The sequence below is a fragment of the Porites lutea genome, chromosome 2 (assembly GCF_958299795.1).
Source record: "Porites lutea chromosome 2, jaPorLute2.1, whole genome shotgun sequence".
Classification (NCBI taxonomy): Eukaryota; Metazoa; Cnidaria; class Anthozoa; order Scleractinia; family Poritidae; genus Porites; species Porites lutea.
In genome coordinates this window covers 9,919,226-9,928,487 of record NC_133202.1, presented here as the reverse complement: position 1 = coordinate 9,928,487, position 9,262 = coordinate 9,919,226, and positions in this window count along the sequence as shown.

Genomic DNA, 9,262 nt, shown 5'->3' with positions numbered 1-9,262 from the left:
AGATACTAAAGCAATTATTCACCTCAGTGTCGGTGGCTAGTCTTGGATATTTACCTCAGTGCTTCGCAGTTCGGTAAATACCGCGACTTGTTATATATACAGGTTTCCTTTAAATTCAACTGGACGTTGAGTTCTTTCAGCGCTAGCTTGTAGTTCCCCCATTCGATTGCCATGAAAAGGTTAACTGATTCGACGATTTCGCCAGCATTCATTTTACCGTCTACTTTGGAGCACACATATTGAAGTTTGCTCATGATTTGATCGTAATCCAATTTGTTGACCGTTATAAACAGGTAAAATATAGTGAAATTGAGCATTTTGGGAGTCTAAAGGGTGACCGCATCCGTTATAGAGAGGAGACCGCTTTATACAGATCAATTTTACCGAACACATAAGGCAATATTTTCGGAGAGTTGTTCAGTAGCCGTAGTATACAGCGTGACCGGTATATACAGGGCCGTTACATACTGGTTTGACTGTAGGTTTTTTTTTTGAGGGGGGGGGGGGGGGGGCTTCTCATTAGGCAACTCATGAGGGGCAACGCTTTTCTGATTTAATTCGGTACACGTTCTTTTTAAAATATGTCTTGCTTTCAAAGCGAAAAAGGGGGAGGTGTATCTTGTTGTTTTGACTTATTATGATGTGATTCAACCCGGCAGTGAACTAGAATCACAACAAGATGAGACAAGTATTGTAAGTATACTTTACTTCAACTTAAATTCGATATTATACTATTTACACCTTAACAATTTGGAAGATCGACGCGGAAAACACCACGTTGCTTGAACTAAGGAATAAAGCGACGAGTAAAAGAGCCGTGGTCAACGAGGTATTTTGTTTTATTTCTGTAAAATAGCATTTTGAATTGTTTTGATTAAGCGGTCGAAGTGACCTTTCATATTACTGATATTACACGGTTGGCTAATAGAAGAGATTCCATCGCCGAATATCACCATTCGTTCCTTTTTGGCGGAGGTTAATTACAGTGAATGGCTGGTTCGTCAAGTTCTTGCATCGAACTAATTTCGATTCAACCGATGATGGAGCTTGAAAAGGTCACATATGAGATTTCAAGGGTTTGAGATATTGATCGAAGTTAATGTCTGTTTTACAGAATTGCCCAGTTAAAATAAATATTAGTTGATAACCACTAGAAAAAACAGTGACCGAAAAATAATTTTCTTAAAGAAACTTTGGGTGCTTCCCCTTCAACCAAAACGTCCACTTTGAATTTTTGGCAACTTCCAGTAGCAAACGGAACAGTATTTTTCAAAACTTCCAAAACAGAGGGACAACCTCGCGAGGTATACCCAGATTTTCGAAAATTTTTTAACGGAAGATTTCTTTCCATTCATTTTTGCTCCCGGGATTTCCAGGTACAATTTTTGGTTGAATGGTTCCCATTTCGCAAATTCAACAGCTTCTGGAATTTCTAGAAACTTTGCCGGAAAATTTCTGTACCATTTGCCGCTGTTTCCAAATTTTCGAAAGTTTTGGCTTAATGGAAAACGCCCTTTGATTCTCTGTACGATAAATTTTACAGCCGAGAAAATGAATGAACTTTTGGCTCACTTCGTGAGCCGCCAAATTCAAGGCGGATTGGTCAAATATCAGGTCTTGTAGATTTATCCGCTTAAGAAATAAAGGTCATCAGCAATACTTCTAGACTTGAGTATATATACTCTAGAAACTTGCTGTCCGACCAATATTATGTGCTAATCTGTTTTCAAAGCCACAATCTGGCTCGAGTGAGTAATAGCGGGAGTTTCGGTATTGCTGGGGATTTGGCTGTGTTAGCAGGGATCGAGGTATCCGCAAGGGGAGAGTTGATTGCCACAAAAACTCTAGCGGGCTATTTTCTTTCTCACCAAGGGTATAACTTTACATGAAAAACATCTTCTATACCATAACGTGCTTCAAGAGAGGGTTTGTTTTACATTTTTTTATAGGCATGCCCAGGAAGCAAAGGCAAACATGGAAAACTCGGACAAACTTCTAAAACGAATTGGTTGTACAGTAATTACCTTGAAATGAAAGCTTTAAATCGCGGTGATTTTAAAATAGCCCGGGATTACTTCGAGATGACTGTGAATGAAGCCAGAAAGATCAGAAACAAAGACGCAGAAATAGTTAGACTTGGCAACCTTGGCTACGCCTATCAGTCTGTCAGTGATTTCAAAAAAGCAATCGAGTTTTATCAGCTGGCTCTAAGAATCGCAAAACATACTAGAAACAAAGATAAGAAAGGAGCTTTATATAACAACCTTGGCTTTGCCTATCAGTCTCTCTGTGATTTCAAACAGGCAATCGAGTTTTATCAGCTGGCTCTAAAAATCGCAAAAGATACTGGAAACAAAGATGGAGAAGGAACTATATATAACAACCTTGGCTTTGCCTATCAGTCTCTCAGTGATTTCAAAAAAGCAATCGAGTTTTATCAGCTGGCTCTAGAAATCACAAAAGATACTGGAAACAAATATCAAGAAGCAAGTACATATAACAACCTTGGAAGTGCCTATCGGTCCCTCAGTGATTTCAAAAAAGCAATCGAGTTTTGTCAGCTGGCTCTAAAAATCGCAAAAGATACTGAAAACAAAGATGGAGAAGGAAGTATATATAACAACCTTGGCAGTGCCTATCAGTCTCTCAGTGATTTCAAAAAAGCAATCGAGTTTTATCAGCTGGCTCTAAAAATCGCAAAAGATACTGGAAACAAAGATCAAGAAGGAACTATATATAACAACCTTGGCAGTGCCTATCATTATTTGAGTGATTTCAAGAAAGAAATCGAGTATTATCAGCTGGCTCTAAGAATCGCAAAAGATGCTGGAGACAAAGATGGAGAAGCAACTATATATAACAACTTTGGCATTGCCTATCAGTCTCTCTGTGATTTCAAACAAGCAATCGAGTTTTATCAGCTGGCTCTAAAAATCGCAAAAGATACTGGAAACAAAGAAACGAAAGGAGCTATATATAACAACCTTGGCTTTGCCTATCAGTCTCTCAGTGATTTCAAAAAAGCAATCGAGTTTTATCAGCTGGCTCTAAAAATCGCACAAGATACTGGAAACAAAGATCAAGAAGGAACTATATATAACAACCTTGGCACTGCTTATCAGTCTCTCAGTGATTTCAAAAAAGCAATCGAGTTTTATCAGCTGGCTCTAAAAATCGCCAAATATACTGGAAACAAAGATCAAGAAGGAACTATATATAACAACCTTGGCAAGGCCTATAATTCTCTCAGGGATTTCAAAAAGGCAATCGAGTTTTATCAGCTGGCTCTAAAAATTGCAAAACATACTGGAAACAAAGATCAAGAAGGAACTATATATAACAACCTTGGCAGTGCTTATCAGTCTCTCAGTGATTTCAAAAAAGCAATCGAGTTTTATCAGCTGGCTCTTAGAATCGCAAAAGATACTGGAAACAAAGATCGAAAAGGAACTATATATAACAACCTTGGCCGTGCCTATCAGTCTCTCAGAGATTTCAAAAATGCAATCGAGTTTTATCAGCTGGCTCTAAAAATCGCAAAAGATACTGGAAGCAAAGATCAAGAAGCAACTATATATAACAACCTTGGCAGTGTCTATCATTCTCTCAGTGATTTCAAAAAAACAATCGAGTTTTGTCAGCTGGCTCTAAAAATCGCAAAAGATACTGGAAACAAAGCTCAAGAAGGAACTATATATAACAACCTTGGAAGTGCGTATAAGTCTCTCAGTGATGTCAAAAAAGCAATCGAGTTTTACCAGCTGGCTCTAAGAATCACAAAAGATACTGGAAACAAAGAAACGAAAGGAGCTATATATAACAACCTCGGCAGTGCCTATCAGTTGCTCAGTGATTTCAAAAAAGCAATCGAGTTTCATCAGCTGGCTCTAAGAATCACAAAAGATACTGGAAACAAAGATCAAGAAGGAACTGTATATAAAGACCTTGGCTGTGCCTATTATCGTCTTAGTGATGTCAAAAAAGCAATCGAGTTTTATCAGCTGGCTTTAAAAATCGCAAAAGAAACTGGAAACAAAGATCAAGAAGCAAGTACATATAACAACCTTGGCCGTGCCTATCAGTCTCTCAGTGATTTCGAAAAAGCAATCGAGTTTCATCAGCTGGCTATAAAAATTGCAAAAGATACTGGAAACAAAGATCAAGAAGCAAGTGCATATAACAACCTTGGCTGTGCCTATCAGTCTCTCAGTTATTTCAAAAAAGCAATCGAGTTTCATCAGCTGGCTCTAAAAATCGCAAAAGATACTGGAAACAAAGATCAAGAAGCAAGTGCATATAACAACCTTGGCTGTGCCTATCAGTCTCTCAGTGATTTCAAAAAAGCAATCGAGTTTTGTCAGCTGGCTCTAAAAATTACAAAAGATACTGGAAACAAAGATGGAGAAGCAACTATATATAACAACCTTGGCAGTGCCTACCATTATCTCAGTGATTTCAAAAAAGCAATCGAGTTTTATCACCTGGCTCTAAAAATCGCAAAAGATACCGGAAACAAAGATCAAGAAGGAACTATATATAACAACCTTGGCAGTGCTTATCAGTCTCTCAGTGATTTCGAAAAAGCAATCGAGTTTTGTCAGCTGGCTCTAAAAATTGCAAAAGATACTGGAAACAAAGATCAAGAAGGAACTATATATAACAACCTTGGCAGTGCTTATCAGTCTCTCAGTGATTTCAAAAAGGTAATCGAGTTTTGTCAGCTGGCTCTAAAAATCGCAAAAGATACTGGAAACAAATATCAAGAAGCAAGTGCATATAACAACCTTGGCAGTGCCTATCAGTCTCTCAGTGATTTCAAAAAAGCAATCGAGTTTTGTCAGCTGGCTCTAAAAATCGCAAAAGATATTGGAAACAAAGATCAAGAAGCAAGTACATATAACAACCTCGGCAGTGCCCATCAGTCTCTCAGCGATTTCAAAAAAGCAATCGAGTTTCATCAGCTGGCTCTAAAAATCGCAAAAGATACTGGAAACAAAGATCAAGAAGCAAATACATATAACAACCTCGGCAGTGCCCATCAGTCTCTCAGTGATTTCAAAAATGCAATGGAGTTTCATCAGCTTGCTCTAAGAATCGCAAAAGATACTGGAAACAAAGATCAAGAAGCAACTACAAATAACAACCTTGGCTGTGCCTATCATTCTCTCAGTGATTTCAAAAAAGCAATTGGGTTTTATCAGCTGGCTCTAAGAATCGCAAAGGATACTGGAAACAAAAATAAAGAAGCAAGTACATATAACAACCTTGGCTGTTCCTATCAGTCTCTCAGTGATTTCAAAAAAGCAATCGAGTATTATCAGCTGGCTCTAAAAATCGCAAAAGATACTGGAAACAAAGATCAAGAAGGAACTGCATATAACAACCTTGGCAGTGCCTATCAGTCTCTCAGTGATTTCAAAAAAGCAATCGAGTTTTATCAGCTGGCTCTAAAAATCGCAGAAGCTACTGGAAACAAAGATCTAAAAGGAACTATATATAACAACCTTGGCATTGTCTATCAGTCTCTCAGTGATTTCGAAAAAGCAATCGAGTTTTATCAGCTGGCTCTGAGAATCGTAAAAGATATTGGAAACACTGAAGGTCAAGAAGAAACTACATATAACAACCTTGGCAGTGTCTATCAGTCTCTCGGTGATTTGAAAAAAGCGATCGAGCTTTATCAGCTGAGTTTAAGAATCATAAAAGATACTGAAAACAAAGTTGGAGAAGGAGCTATATATAACAACCTCGGTTGTGTCTATAAGTTTCTCAGAGATTTCAAGAAAGCAATGGAATTTTTTCAGCGTGCCAGAAGTATAGCAAACGAGACTGGAAATAAGGATGCAGAACAAAGGGGATATAATAATCTTGCTTGTGTTCATTGGTCTCTTGGCAACTACTTTAAAGCCGAGCAGTGTTTTAAATCCTGTATTGAACTGGTAGAGGAAATGAGAGTCCTCCTTCAAGAAAACGACGAGTGGAAAATCGCCTTTCGGAATGAACGTGATTGCGTCAGTCGTTTAGTGAGACTTCAACTACAACACGGCACTAAACGTGAGACTCTCGAGCCGCTTTTAACAGCTGAGGCGGGACGAGCAGAAGCTCTCATGGACCTCTTGGAATCGCAATATGGCACCAGGGAATCGACCCGTTCGCTGTTGAAACAGCAGATAGGACTTATTTTTTTAAACTATATTTCGTCACCCACGTTATTTCTGATGGATGACACCCAATCAGTGAAAATGTGGATGCTGTTAAAGGGAGGAAAGCAGGGTTGGTTTGTGCAACAGGGAGTCAGTGATGACTTGACATCAATGACTTACCAAACATACAAACAGATTGGTGTGAACAAAAGCGTGTGGCCTAAGATTCGCTCCCGGAAAGAGACTGGAGACCAGGGTGGTGCTTTAAATGAATTGTACGACAGGGTTATCGCTCCATTTTCCCACTCGTTAGAAGGTGATGAACTCGTTATTGTCCCTGACGGTTCATCGTTCTTAATTCCTTATGCTGCCCTTGTGGACCAAAATTCCAGATACTTATCTGAAACGCTTAGAATTAGATTGGTTCCATCACTGACAACCTTAAGGCTGCTGACAGAATGTCCGGAGGGCCGCCATAGTTCATCCGGGGCTCTACTTGTTGGCAACCCGTGGGTGGAAACTGTACGTATCAAAGGATGCAGACCGTTTCCGCAGCTTCCAGGTGCTGAGGAAGAGGTAAAAATGATTGGACAGATCCTAAACATCGAGCCTCTCACCGGAAAGAACGCTACAAAAGATCAGGTCTTAAGCGGGCTCAACTCAGTTTCGTTAGTGCACATAGCAGCACATGGCCGTACAGAAACCGGAGAAATTATTTTGTCTCCTAATTTTCCTGGTGCCAAAATACCTAAAGAGAAAGATTTTCTTTTGACGATGGCAGATGTGTTGGATGCAAAGGTGCGAGCCAAGCTTGTTGTCTTAAGCTGCTGCAACAGTGGGCGAGGAAATATCAAAGTCGAAGGAGTGGTTGGTATTGCTCGTGCCTTTTTAGGAGCCGGTGCGCGTTCTGTTATTGCGACACTGTGGGCGATTGATGACAAAGCCACTCTTGCGTTTATGAGACACTTTTATGATCATTTAGTAACAGGGAAAAGTGCAAGTGAGTCGCTTCATCAGGCCATGAAAAGGATGAGGGAGTCGGAAAATTTCAATGCCGTGAAGCACTGGGCGCCATTCGTGCTGATTGGTGATGACGTGACAATGAATTTTGGCCAATGAAAGGTGAGGTCCTCACTGTAAGATAAGATGGAAAAATAATCACATGTTCGTAGACTTGAGAAATGAAAGGGCTTTTATCTTTAATGGCTCCACTCTTATATTTCTAGCTCCATGGTTTTTTTCGAGACCGGGAAGCCTTTTACTTTCCACAAAGTACCACTGAGAAACAAACAACACGACAGAAAGAGAAAGTAGTCATTTAATCCGCAGATCAGCAGAATAAAAATAACACTTTGTACAACTGGTGTAATAAACAACAAAATGGGAAACGAAGATCTAGCTTCATTTGAATTTTCACACCTGAGTCTTTCATTCATAGGTTATAAAAAAGAATCAAGTAAATATAAATTCAAAATACAGTTAGTAAATCAAGCTTAAGAGATTTCATCTCTAAGCCGTTAACTTTTCAGAGTCTCCGACCATTACCGTCTTCACTTGTTTTCGACCACTAATAAGCATTTCTTTTCATGTTCAGTTAGAGAATTATTCAAGGTATCAAGAATTAATGCACCTGCAGGAAGAAAGAGTATTGTGAGCAGGGCAAATTCCCGCCTCCTGTGGGGTACTCCTCTAAGTAAATTTGGCAAACTGTTCTTTCCTTCTGAGACTTAAGCCGCTTCTCTCAAAAGTCAAATGAATAAAAACATACCCAATTCCAGGCCTTTCTTCCTTGGAGCACAAATTTTAGGCTCACCTGATTTCGGGCCCAGAGTCCATACCCAGTTTCAGGTCAAAAGAATCCATTTTCCCTAGGCCACCCATACTGTAAATCCTCTATTAAGCCCCCCCCCTCTCTCAAATAAGCTCCCCGTCTAATAAGCCCCCCTTCTCTTTTAAGCCCCTCTTCCCCTTCCCTCCCCTCCTTATTATTCTTCACTAATTTATGATGTACTTTATTTATGAATCACAACTGTAACACTTTATGTGGACTGGTCCACGATAGTTTTTTTTCAGCAGCTGGACTTTCGGATTTGTTTTTGATCCTCGGCTGCATGACCTACAACCATTGTACTTGAGCTTTTACAATTTGCAGTTATAGTTCTTTATGGAGAACTGATACCATCGTCTTTGCTAAATTATGTAGGCCCCCCTCCCTCAAATTTGTTTGAAATAAATAAACCCTACGAGAGCTTAATAGAGGGTTACGGTAATTATAGAGCTTATTTAAGGGATTAGGCGCCCACCCAACCTTTACAAAGAAGTGGAGCCAATAATAACTTGGTTTTTGCTGTCTTGAATCCATTGCAGGCCAACGAAAGAAGAAGATGGATTTCCGATGTACATTTGGAATCGTCTTCACCATACTGAATCCCCACTGCGTCGCTTTCCTGCGACAGGATCAAGTGCTATCATCTTTCACTCCAGTTTAACTGGTTGCTATCCATAGCAACAGACGACAGGGAACGGTTTCAATGCAAATAATTACAGTCTCGAATAACAAAACTGGACCATTATTTCTGGAACTTTTTGTAGATGCAAACACGCCTTTAAGCTTTCAAAAAGCAGGATAGCTATAGCAGATGCGTGACATAAGCCCCTTTAACAATGCGCTGTACAACCAATCGTTCTTGAACGGACCATGTGATGAGTTGTTTTCGCCTGATCCTCCCCAGCTAGAATAGGTATTAAATAACTGACTTTCAGTTTTATGAGAGCTCATAGATTTCATTTGTTATTGCTTTTAAAGTGTACAGCGAAAATTCAGTTTAGAAATGAGATGCTCATCTTAGTATTTTGGGTCGGCCAAGTTGGGTAGGAAATGTTAATTTAAAATAAGCAGTTATCGTACTACGAAAAAGTCAGAGCGAAAATAATCAAGATATCTCAAGATACCCCAATCTGGGATAAATATAGTGTAAAGTATACTCAATATCCGATTTGGACATGCTCATAAAGTATTCTATTCGTTTCCAGATACTATTTATACGGAAGTAGTACTAAACTACGTTTATCATTTATAGGTGAATTATTTCAGAAAATTTGATCGGTAGGCCCCTCCC